Below are 12576 nucleotides of genomic sequence, written 5' to 3'. Positions count from 1 at the left end.
TACAAAGCAACTGGGTAAACATTTACAAATACAAATGCTGGATTGCCTGGTAACACTATATTCCTCTTTTTAAGAAAGTGTTCAAAGCGATAACCATTTTGCATTTCTATCAATGTAAAAGAAAAAAAAGATTCATTTTTGTTGTCCTATTATTGCCAACAATTAGAATTATCAGGGATTTTTTTATGTTGTTGTTGTTGTTACTTAGCAATCCTCCCAACTTTGCTCCTTTTCAACGATGACCTGTGGGCTATTCTAGAGTTTGTTTTCCCCGCATAAACTTTAGAATCAGCCTGTCTGGATCCATAAACTCGATTTCTGGGATTTTGATTAATATTCCCTGGACACTGTGCATCAAGCTGAGAAGAACTAAATATTACCAACATTAGGTCTTCCCATCCTAGAAACGTAGACAATCTGTCCATTAAAGATCTGTCCGTTTCTTCTTTAATTTATTTCACAGATGTTTCATAGATTTGCATATATAGCTTATACAGGCATGTTTTAGAATTATATTTAATACTTCATTTCATTGGTGTTATTATAAATTGTATTTCTTACCTATTTAAATTTGTTGGTTGGATATGAAAAGGCAATGGACTTTTCTATTTAGGAACAGAACTTCTTTGTAATTCAAGGACTGCCTTAGCAAATTAAAATGCCAGATTTATTTATTTTAAAATGATTTCCCTTTTTATTTTTAAAAAGGGGTTTTACTCTGTCACAAATCAATTTTCTTTAACAAAATATAATTGTTCCAAATTTCCCAATTTTGTTATTAAATAATCTTAAAGTACTTGATTTTACTCTACCAATTTAAAAAACGCTTGTGTTTTAAGTAGCTGTGGAAATTGATAATAATCTAATTAAATAGCAAAAAAAAACAAAACACAGTGTGCACTCTGATTATGACACCTTACCAAAACCTTAGACAAGCTTAGTTTTGTTACTCAATTTGCTACAATAATCAGCTCTAAACTGGAATTATTATTTACTTCCCCATCGTTCAGTTTGTCGTACTGTGGTAGATTGTTGGCGTGATGCTGGAAGCTATACCAACTACATTTCAAATAGTCAGGATCACCCCGTGGTAAACAGGTTTCAGAGGACCTTCCAGAAGGAGACAGACTAGGATGAAGGATCCGAAACCTACTTCTAAAAATTTGGCCAGTGAAAACCTTATAAATAGGCATGTGAAGCATTGTCTGATATCGTGTTGGAAAATGAGCCCTTCTCTTGGGAGTAGTCACTCAAAATAGGACAGGGGGAAGCTGCCCCTTCAAAATGGGGTGAAAATGACAAGGTTGGAGCAAAACAAATGTGACCTTTCATTTGCTAAGGGGGCACAATTCAAAATGAGAAGACCCACTTAATTCACAATAAAAAAATTCACCAAAAAACAAAGTAAAATGAGAAGAAACAATTGGAACATGAATTGTACTAGCTATGAATCTAAAAAATAGGAGTTATAAAAAATGAAATGGAATGTGTAACGATCAGTATCCTAGGCATTAGTGAGTTGAAATGGACACTGGTCATTTGAATTTGAATTGGGCAATTGTAAGGTCTAATATGCTGGGGATGACAAATTGAAAAGTTATGGTATCACACTCATTTTTTAAAAGAGCATTCCGGGTGTGAGAGCGGAGGTGGTTGGCTAGAGCAGGGGTGGGGCGGTGGGAGGCAGGGGCTGGGTGGGGACCGGGTTTGTGGGTGAGGCAGCGGTGGGGCCAGGTCAGTTGGGTGGGTGAGTGTCTTCACTGTGAGTTGCGTGCGTGGACCAGCGCGTGTCTGCCCCTTCCCCTATCCCGGTCCCTCTCCCTCTTTCCCTACCTACTACCTCACCCAGCCTCCCTCCTCATGGGGCAGCAGGGCCGCTCCCTCCTTCCATCCCTGCCTTGCCCACCCTCCCCCTCCCTCGTTTCTCCTTCCCCTGCCAGGGGCAGCCGCTGCCATGATCCTGCTGGAGGTGAACAACCGCATCATCGAAGAGACAATTGCACTCAAGTTCGAGAACGTGGCCTCCGGAAACAAACCAGAAGCCGTAGAAGTAACCTTTGCAGATTTCGATGGGGTCCTCTATCATATTTCAAATCCTAATGGAGACAAAACAAAAGAGATGGTCAGTATTTCTTTGAAATTCTACAAGGACCTTCAGGCACATGGTGCTGATGAGTTACTAAAGAGGGTGTACGGAAGTTTCTTGGTAAATCCAGAATCAGGATACAGTGTCTCTTTGCTATATGACCTTGAAAATCTGCACGCCTCCAAGGATTCCATTGTACATCAGGCTGGCATGTTGAAATGGAATTAATTGTTTTGCCTGTCTTTGAGAAATACTTCCAATTCCAAGAAGAGGGCAAGGGAGGCGAGAACCGGGCAGTTATCCATTACAGGGACAATGAGACCATGGATGTTGAATCCAAAAAAGACAGGAGTCACAGGAGTCTTCAGCACAGTGTTTAAAGACGACGATGATGTAGTTATTGGAAAGGTGTTAATGCAGGAATTCAAAGAAGGCCGCAGAGCCAGCCGCGCAGCCCCACTGGTCCTCTTCAGCCACAGGGAGCCACCGCTGGAGCTGAACAATACGGATGCCGCTGTGGGCGACAAGATTGGCTGCATCACCTTCGTGCTGTTCCCTCACCACACCGACACCAGTGCCCGAAACAACACCATCAACCTGATGCACACGTTCCGGGACTACCTGCACTACCACATTAAGCGCTCCAAAGCCTGCATTCACACGCGCATGCGGGCGAAAACATCAGACATCCCCCAGGTGCTGAACCGGGCGCCCCCAGATGCAGAGCAGAAGGAGATGAAAACAGTCACTGGAAGACGTTTGCATCCTGCTAGCTCGCCCAGGAGGAGGACGCGGCTGGAGCTGGACCACTTGCTACTGGACCAGCGCAGCTTCTCTGGCGCACCGTCAGGTCCTCGAGGGAGTATCGCTGGGTTCCCTTTTGTACACATCTGGAAAATAATCTGCAGAAATGAGCTGTGCTTGCAAGGACTCCATATTTCCCGGGAATTCAAAACAAAACAACAACAACCAAAGAATAATTCCACTTGATCAACTTCATTCCTTTTCCTTATCTCCCTCCTTCACCCCCCTCCTTGGCGCCACCCTCCCTTTCTTTTCCAAGGTGTTTCGCTTTGCAATACGTTACTGGTAATGAGTTGCAGGGTAATGCAATCTTAACTTGTTTTCTCTTCTAAGTATTTGAGTTCAAAACTCCTGTATCTAAAGAAATACGGTTTGGGGTCATTAATAAAGAAAATCTTTCTATCGTTCTTGAAAAAAAAAAGGCATTCCAAGATCTGTCTTAAAATACAGGGCTGTCTGTGATAGGGTTAATGGCCACATGCCTACAAGGAAGACCATCTAATGCGACTTACTCACATGAAAACACCAACAAAGATGAGGAAAATGAAGATTTTTACCAATTTATGCAATCTGAAAAATTTCAAACACATGTTTATTGGTTACTGCAATGTGAAAGTAGAACCCGAAGAAGGGTTGGTATTGAAAAACAAGATTTAAAAAAAAATCATTTTATTGGGGCTTGTACAACTCTCATCACAACCCATCCATCCATCCATTATGTCAAGCACATTTGTACATGAAAAACAAGATGGTTTTTAAAAAAAATCATTTTATTGGGGGCTCGTGCAACTCTCATCACAATCCATCCATCCATCCATCCATTATGTCAAGCACATTTGTACGTGAAAAACGAGATGTTATTGATGGAATCTATGCTGGAGATCGCATGAAAAAATCTTTCAAGACTAAACGTATTCATTGCAAATACCATTTCCAACAACATAAGCGGTCAGATGCACCCGGACCTGCTGCATAGAAACCACGGGAACCGAGGCTGTGACGTCTGTGGAAAGAGATGATGGGGAAATGCTGCCACAGTGTGCTGGAACCTAGCAATGGCGGGAGGGTGGTGCAGGACCTGGCAGGGGTACCACCGTCTTTTATACATGGTTTCACGATGTGTTGGGACCAACTTGACAGCACTTCACAACAATATAAAGTATTTCATGATAGTGAGAAATGTACCTTTTATTTTTTATATCGAACTTTTTATTCTTATCTAGATGAAGGTTCGCAGAGCAATTTTGCATTCATCAGTTTATATACATTTTCTTTCCACTCAGGCATGTCAAAGCCCCCAGGGTACCATCTCTTATCCCATTTCTCCCCATGTCTCCTGTTGCCATTCCTTCTCCTTTCCTAACCCTCTCTCCTTGGGTGAGTGCTGTCCTTCTGATTTTTTTCTTCCCCATGAATTTCTCATTGTGAATTAGGTAGGGGGGTGAATATTTTAAAAGATGGATTGTAAACACAGACTTGATATGTCTTTCCTTGAAAAGAAATTATTCACCTAATATTACTTAAACCTACTGCTATCAAATTGATTCTGACTCATCATGATCCTGATGTAGGATTTCTGAAACTATAAATCGTTATAGGAGTAGACGGCCTCATTTTTCTCCCAAAGAGCAGCTGGTGAGTCCAAACCACAAAGCTTGTAGCCTGATACCTACCCCACAGTGCTACCTCCTTTAATATTAGCTACGATAGGAAATATAAGTCCCTTTAAAAAAAGTCCCTTATAGACTTTAACTTAAACATTTTTGGAACATCTCTGGTTCCAATCACTGGTGATGTAGCAGTGAACAAAATTGACAAAGTCCTCATCCTCATGAAATTGAATTGAGAACAGATAAACAATGAATAATTAAGCACATATTAGTGATTAAGGAAAGCACATCTGATTAAGGAAAGAGGTTCTTTACAATAGAGTACCATTTTACTCTGTTGGACTTCGGACCCTCATAAGGAATTGAGGCATATCTGATGGACAAGAAATGAGTGAAGGGACAACACTGGAGACAATGTGGGAATTGCGCCCGATCTGATCCCACTACACCGAGGCAAAACACTAAGGGCATGAAACAGAACAGCAAGAGGAACAGAGCAACGAAGTCCCCAGGGAATACCAAAAATGGACTTTGGGGGCAGGGCTTGGTGCCCCACCAGACTCGACCAGAAAACACTCCTAAAGACCAACAAACAGTCCTTGAACTAACTACAAGCTTTTCTTTGTTGTTGTGTGTTTTTTTTGTGTGTGTGTGTGTGTTTTAAAAAAATTTATTTGTCATTGGCTTTTTGTTGTTGTTTTGTTTTCTTTTGTTGCACAATTGATATATGTATGGATTGTGATAAGAGTTGTATGAGCCCCCAATAAAATGATTATTTAAAAAAAAGGAAAGAAATGAGTGGACATTTCAGACCCACTGAATGTCCTGAAATTGATGCTAGTCCTGATTTTTATGGCATTTTATTTTCTACAGTAATCATTTCCTGAAAGTGTTAGTTTTTCTTTGGAAGACATGTCACATGATAATAATTGTCTACAATTATATACTGCCTACTCTGTGCTAGGCATTGTTCAAAGCATGTAAGATATATATTAGCTCATTTCATCAACCCCACGGGCTTGGTCTTATAATTATCCATTTTATGGATGAGGAATCTGATATTGAGAGGGTAAGAAATTTGTCCAAGACCACCCAGTTATTAAGTAGTGAAGCTGAGCTCAGAAGTCTTTGTTCTGGTAGGCTGAAAATATAGCCTTTAGGTCAGAAACAATACATCGGTAAGTCATAATTTTTGCAAAGTTGAAAAATGATAGGAATTTCTATTTGTTTTGTCTTGCCAGTTTGCTGCCCAGAAAGACATGCTTATTGCAATTCCAAATGATTTACTCCAGATTATTCTGAGCACCATACATTTTCTCCTCCCAAATGACCAAAGCTCTTTAGAGAGCTGATGGTTTTTCACTGTCAAAGACCATAGAATGTGTGTTTTACCCTCAGTTTACCTTTGGATTCCTTGGTATTTTTCTGTACAGCTCCAAAGTTAGCAAGGTTTTTATTTTAGCTATTGTGTATTTAATATTAATTTGTTATTATTATCAGAAATATTCTTTATTACATATTATTTACACATATGCTGTATTTTACATATTCTGCATATCAAAGAGTACTGTTTGACCTTTAAAGGGTTGAAACAAATCTTTTCAAAAGAATTAAAGGGTGAAGGGCAACCTCTAAGACAGCAGATGCTGACTCTAAGTGACCCCCTGGGGGTTTCTGAGACTGTAACTGTTTATGGGATTAGAAAGCCCAGTTTTTCTCCCATGGAGCTGCTGGTGGTTTTGAACTGCCGACCATGTGAATTGCAGCCCAACATGTAATGGAGAATGAGGAGGGAGATGTGGCATAGTGTCCCAATTCTCTCAGCAGCTAATTTCAGTGTCATCCAAACCAAACAACTCAAAACCAAACTCACTGCCCATGAGTCGACTCAGACTTATTGTGACCCTCGAGAGTAGAACTGTTCCTTTGGGTTTGCTAGACTATAAATCTTTGGAGTGCTGTGGGAGGAGGAACGGTTGATATCAGAATAAGTTCAGAAAAATGGAGGGTGGAGTCTGAACTTTCCCGTGGCTATGGCCGATGTGGCATTGCATTCTCCTCCCCTGTATAACCTGGGGAGGCCAGATAGGGCCCCTCCCTCTGTGCCATTTTAATACCCATGACATCGGTTTACAGAGTAGAACTTGATGGCAGGTGGTAAATGTGAAGGTCAATGCTGAACTCCTGAAAGTCAGATTACTAACTCCTTTTTCATCACCAGCACTGATGAATAATAACTACATATATGAAATGGTTGCTTTGGGCTTATTAAGCACTTTACTTATGTTATTTAAGGCATTTAACAACTACATGGTCTCTATACCATTATTATTTCCATTTACTAGTGAGAAACCTGATTCTTGGAGAGTAAGCAACTTGACCAATATCACTGTACTAGTAGGTTTGGACTAGCAAGGTGAAAATATACTAGCCAAGTGGTGGTGGTCAAGTTACTTATTCTCAAAGAATCAGGTTTCTATGAGCCCTGATGGTGTTCTGGGTATGCCTGCAATCCACAAGGTCCGAAGTTCGAAACCACCAGCCTCTCCATGAATAGTTACAATCTTGGAACTTACAGGGGGCAGTTCTGCCCTGTTCTATAGAGTCATTATGAGTTGGAATCTACTTGATGGCAGTTGAGTGAGAGTATGTTTATATGTTTAGGTCAGAGGTAACTTGTTTGAAAAATTAAAGTTCTTAAGTTAACATTTAAAAGGCCTTTGAGAATTTTATTCTCTGATATGGTCTCTGTATCTAAACAACTTCTGACTTATGTAATTTCAATGGAGGGTGTGCCTTTGTACTTGAGTACTATTGTCTGCCATTTCACACGGATGGTAGACTATTAAGGTCAAGGGTGTGTGCTAGTGCTTTCACACATGAGTGTATGTGAGGACAAACTTGTGAATATTTGTAGCATGACAAAATTTTCAAAGGATGAAATATCCAAGTAAAGTACCTTCTATCCGAGTAAAAGATCCAGTAGGAGATGAGGTGTGGAAAAAGGAAAGTAAGCCCTTAAAAAGTGATATCCAGGGGACTCTAGCTTAACCCACTTAAATAATTATGTTTAAAATGATGTCTATCTATATAAGATAGGCAGGATAAGCAATCCCAAGGAGGCAGCTACGGGACTGATGGTTGGGGTGGTGGCGGGAGAATGGGAGGGGAAGCGGTGAGCCAATAATAGGGACCAGGAATTAGCAAGGGATCTAAAAATGACAATGAGGAAGGTGTAGTGTTCCTGGTCATGTTTGATCAATTGAAATGTATCTGAGAGGTGAGTGATGGGTAAACATGATCGTTGGGCAGGAGGAAAGAAAAAGAGGAAAGAAGAAAGAAGTAAAAAAAATATACATACACGTATGGATATGTATATATGTAAATATATAAAGATAGGTATATTTGTCTATACACACACACATATACAACTAGGAAACAGATGGACTTTGGGCCTCTACTTAAATCTTACCTCAGTACAAGAACAGTGTGTTCTACTGATGTGGCATTGTATGATATGCACCTTTCCAATACGATTGCTTAAGACAAAATGGGTGCATAAGCAAATGTGATGAAGAAAGCTGATGGTGCCCAGCTATTAAAAGATACAGATTCTGGGTTCTTAAAGGCTTGACATTAAACAAGTGGGCATTTAGCCAGGGAAGCTACAAAGCCCACAGGAAAGAAGCATACCAACTTGTGTGTGATCATGAGGTATCTATGGGGACAGGTATCGGAAGCTGAAAAACAAGCAATCAAATTGACGTGAAGGAGCCTGGACAAAGTGGAGATCCCAAACCCACCTGTAGGGTAATTGGACAGTCCTTCACAGAAGGGATGATATTTCCAGGGTGTGGTTTAGCACTGATGAAACACATAACTATCCTCTAGTTCTTTAATATTTCCTCTCCTTACTATTATGGTCTTAGTTTTACCTCATTAATCTTTTTAGACCTACATATGTTCATTTGTATAATTAAGATCGTTAAATGCATGAAAACCAAGATAGAAAACCCTTCAGAAACTGTAACGGGAGTAATTATTCCCTGAGGGTACAGGAAAAGAGGGCAAGGAAGAGGGAACTAATAGCAATGATGACTGTATAACTCCATTTGAGGGGAACATATAACAGAATTGTAGGTAAATGGATACACTGGATGGTGTAAGATAGGCAACAACAACAAAAAAGGGGGCCCTAGGAGGTAGAGTAAGAGAGGGAGGGGATATAGGGGAGCTGATATCAAAGAGTTCAAGAAGAAAGAAAATGTTTTAAAACTTATGGTGGCATCAATTGTATAATTATGTTTGATCTAACTGAATTATGGATTGTATAATATCTGTAAGAGCTCCCAATAAAATAATTTAAAAATAAATAAAATAGATTTTATAAATGCAAAGCCATGTAGGATGAAATCTTATACAGGCTCATTGTTTGTTAGTTTGTCTTCCTCTTTGGAATATATTTTGATTTAGAAAGTCCTTGGGCCATTTACTTTTCTTCCAATGTACTTTAATTGCCCTGTGTGCTGTGCTGGATCTGCTGCTCAGGAACTGTTTAGTTCTATGCAGAATGGAAAAACCCATTCTCCGCACCTACTAGTAGTAACTAGAATCTAGGAGCCAGGAACTGTTATCAGTTCAATCCAAAGTGAATTGAATATATTTTGTAGGTACTTAATATGGATGTGCTAGTGCTGTGGTCATTGGCATGATCAGTGAAATACTTTATCCTTTGGGGTTAGCCTCTAGCTAAGATAGCTTGTATAATGAAAATCACTTAGTTACTGCCTTACATTTATCATAAACGAGTGGATTACTATTTCCTAAAGGTAAAAACTTAGCTTCTTGTTTGAGTCAGAAGCTCTCTTGGAATAAGTTATTATAAGTTATCATCTTAAACTATTAAAGAGCCCTGGTGACACTATGGGTTAGGCATTGCACTGCTAAGCACAAGGTCATCAGTGGTTCAAACTCTCCAGCCACTCTAAGGCACAAAAACAGAGCCCCCTGCTACTATAAAGAGTTACAGTCTTGTAAACCCTACACAGGGTCATTATGAGTCACAGTTGCCCTGATGGCCAGGATTTAGGTTGGATCTTAAACCAAAGGAGCTTTGATGATACTGTGCATAAGCATTGGGCTGCTAACTGAAAGGCCGGCAGTTCAAACCCACCAGCTGCTCCTTGGGAGAAAGATGATGCCGTCTACTCCCATAAAGAGTTGCAGTCTTTGCATTCCTAAGGAGCAATTCTACTTTGTCCTAAAGGGTCTAATGACTCCAGGACAGTGGATGTGGTGAGCAGCAGCGGAGGTGGACATATCTGGCTTCCCTGTTCCTTAAGGCGAGAGTCAAACATGCCTCTATGCTCCATCTTCTGTTACCTATTCTGACACCCACCATTCCTCCCACACCATTCTACATCTCTGCTGGGTACCATAATTTGTTGCAATGGCCACACAGAGCTCAGATACAATACTCACTATTAAGTGGGTTTTTAGAGAAGGCAGTGGGTTACCACAAGTCAGGATTAGCCAACAGTAAGGAATACCGTCATTGATTTCTTCTGCTCATAGCCAAGTCTCTCTCTGGCTCTCAGCCTCACAGTCAAGTCTCTCAGCCATGGGAGAGCCAAGACACTCTCTAGTTCTTCAGACAGAGATTTGGGATATCCTCGGGGTTTCTTTCTCATCTGCTGTTCTAAAGATGGCTGATCCGTACAGCCAGGACCAATCTCCTCTATTAGTATTACACATGCCCTATTTGCATAGCCCCACCCAGTCGCTTGGTGGGAGTTAGAGAGACTTATTAAGGAATTTCATTCCACCACAATGGGTTTGTCTTAAAACAGAACTATTCTAATGACTTCTAAATCTAACGATCATTTCAACAAATGGCCAGACATGTTTTTTGTTGATATCTTAAAATGGCAAGGGGCAAAATATATTAGTGTAAATCATATAGCTCCATCTAATAAAATAAGTTTCACCTTATAAAGGAGGTCACATCTTGTTATATATGTCTTATATGCCTGCATTGTTTTGACTATACTAGAAAATTGAACTTGTATGTACTTTGGCCTTTTTATGAGTTTTTAAAAGACATTGCTAGTGAAAATTATACTGTATTTGTGACTATGGGGTACACATTTTTCATTGCTGAAGCTGTGTTTTGAATTAACTTCCATCTTTCCCTACTTTTTATAGTGGTTTTGTGAATGATTTAGTAAAATCTAAGAACAAATTTTACTCAAGCTGTCTGTCAAATTGAGTTACAGGCTGGCGATCACAACTCTCCTGTATCCAGTGGTCTCAGATTGCATGTGTGGAAACCGACACAAAGGGCTGGAGACGCCTGTGAAACTGTAAACAGCCAGGGCGTGACCAAGTTGGGCTCTCAACTGGCTGTCTTCGAGCCCACGGCCACCCTCCCTTTCTTGTGTCTCTGGCCTATATATGGTCTCCTTCTAAAAAGTGTCTTTGAATTCCTATTTTCTGACTGATGTTGCTCACAATGGAAATTTTAATTCATGCCATCTGTCCACGAGTGCTTCTGTAGCTCACTGTTCCTTTCCAAAGAAGTATGCATAGATGTGTGTGTGTGTGTGTGTGTGTGTGTAAATGAGCCTGTCCTTTGGCTTCCTTTGTGCCTAATTTCTTGTTCTAGCCCCTTCTGTTTCCCTTTTCAATGTTGTAATGGTTTCATTCCTGTTTTTGCTATTTGAGCAACTCTCTTTTGAGATCTTCTTTCTGAAATCCATTTAGCTGTTAATTTGCTGAGATTTAAACTTAGTATTTTCAAAAATCAAATCACTGCCATCGAGTCAGTGAACCCTTTGGCTCAAAGAATATAGTGGTCAATCTCGAGAGGGTAGCCTGCGAGAAAGGAGTATTTAGCAGCTTTCTGCATTTACCTTTGTCATCTGGCCATTACTAAATCCAAACAATCCTCTTATCAATTCTTACATTGGTGTTACTTAAAACCCAACATTACCCAGATGGTCACGATGGCACATCTTTTACAGCTGTCTCAGAAGCATAGTTTCTTGCTCTTACATATTTGTGGAATGAAGCAGTAGCCCAATGTGCACTATAGTGTTGCGTTTGGTAGATTTTTTTTCTGTTTATTTGTCTCAAACTCGTCAGGTTGACGCTAACTTGTAGTGACTTTATAAGACAGAGTAGAGCTGCCCCTGTGGGTTTCCCAGACTGCAGATCTTCATGGGAATAGAACGTCTCATCTTTGCGGGAGGGTTTTAATCCGCTCACTTGAGATTCACAGTGCAACACAGAATGCACCACCCTGCCTGGGCTCCTCCTCGTCACTCGGAGAGAAGCTTCTCTTTGAGAGGAGTCTGAAGTTGCCTTGCTCATCACTTCTTGGTGAAGGACTCCTGTAGCCTTGGTGAAGGGGAAGTATTCCGGCAGCTGCATTTCATGGCAAAGAGTTAAAACTTTTAGTGGTATCTATGAATACATGCAGTTGGCAAAGAATCCAGACGATCAAAGGTAATTTGTAGACAAGTTTTTATCCGAAATAAATGGACATCCAATTCTTTGCCATCTTCTTGTGCCTTCTAACGTCCTGTGCCATGACTTGATGTTTCTACATTTTTGAATACCATCAGGCATTGGCTAGGCATTGGACCACGAACTGCAAGGTCTCCGTGACTCGAAATGGACTCGGTGGCAGTGGGTGGGTGGCACGCATGAGCTACAGAATAGAGAAGGAAAACGATCTTCTGCACGTCCATGAGTGCTGTGCTTGCGCTTCTGGTTCTAGAGCAGTGCCAGCCCTCGAGCGAGCCCTGTCTTCTCGTCGCCATGCCTGTCTCTGACAGCCGCATTTCCTAACTGGACCGCATCCCCGCCTCGGCGACACTCCTGCACTCTGTGTTAGTTTATGTGAAAGCTGGTCTCTTTGATCTGTGGGAATGTGCACAAATAATTCATATAATACACTTTATAGACACTTGGAAACGTAGAATCCATCCATTTGGGGATAATGATTGTCATATGTGTGCATCTGTTCAGAAAAAGGTATTCTCATGTTCACAAAATGAACGGACCCCGCCCAAC

The 12576-nt window shown here is 40.7% G+C and overlaps 1 protein-coding gene and 1 pseudogene across 4 annotated transcripts in view; both read left to right on the top strand.

Annotated features, from left to right (window-relative positions):
- The window catches only part of PATJ (PATJ crumbs cell polarity complex component), a 399766-nt gene that overhangs the window by 91372 nt on the left and 295818 nt on the right, over positions 1–12576 (top strand). The window lies entirely within an intron of this gene.
- On the top strand, positions 1955–3076 carry LOC105978270 (annotated as a pseudogene).

This window comes from Echinops telfairi, unplaced genomic scaffold, assembly GCF_000313985.2.
Source record: "Echinops telfairi isolate 266 unplaced genomic scaffold, ASM31398v2 ScPeMD7_443;HRSCAF=831, whole genome shotgun sequence".
Classification (NCBI taxonomy): Eukaryota; Metazoa; Chordata; class Mammalia; order Afrosoricida; family Tenrecidae; genus Echinops; species Echinops telfairi.
This window is presented reverse-complemented; position numbering and strand designations above follow the sequence as displayed.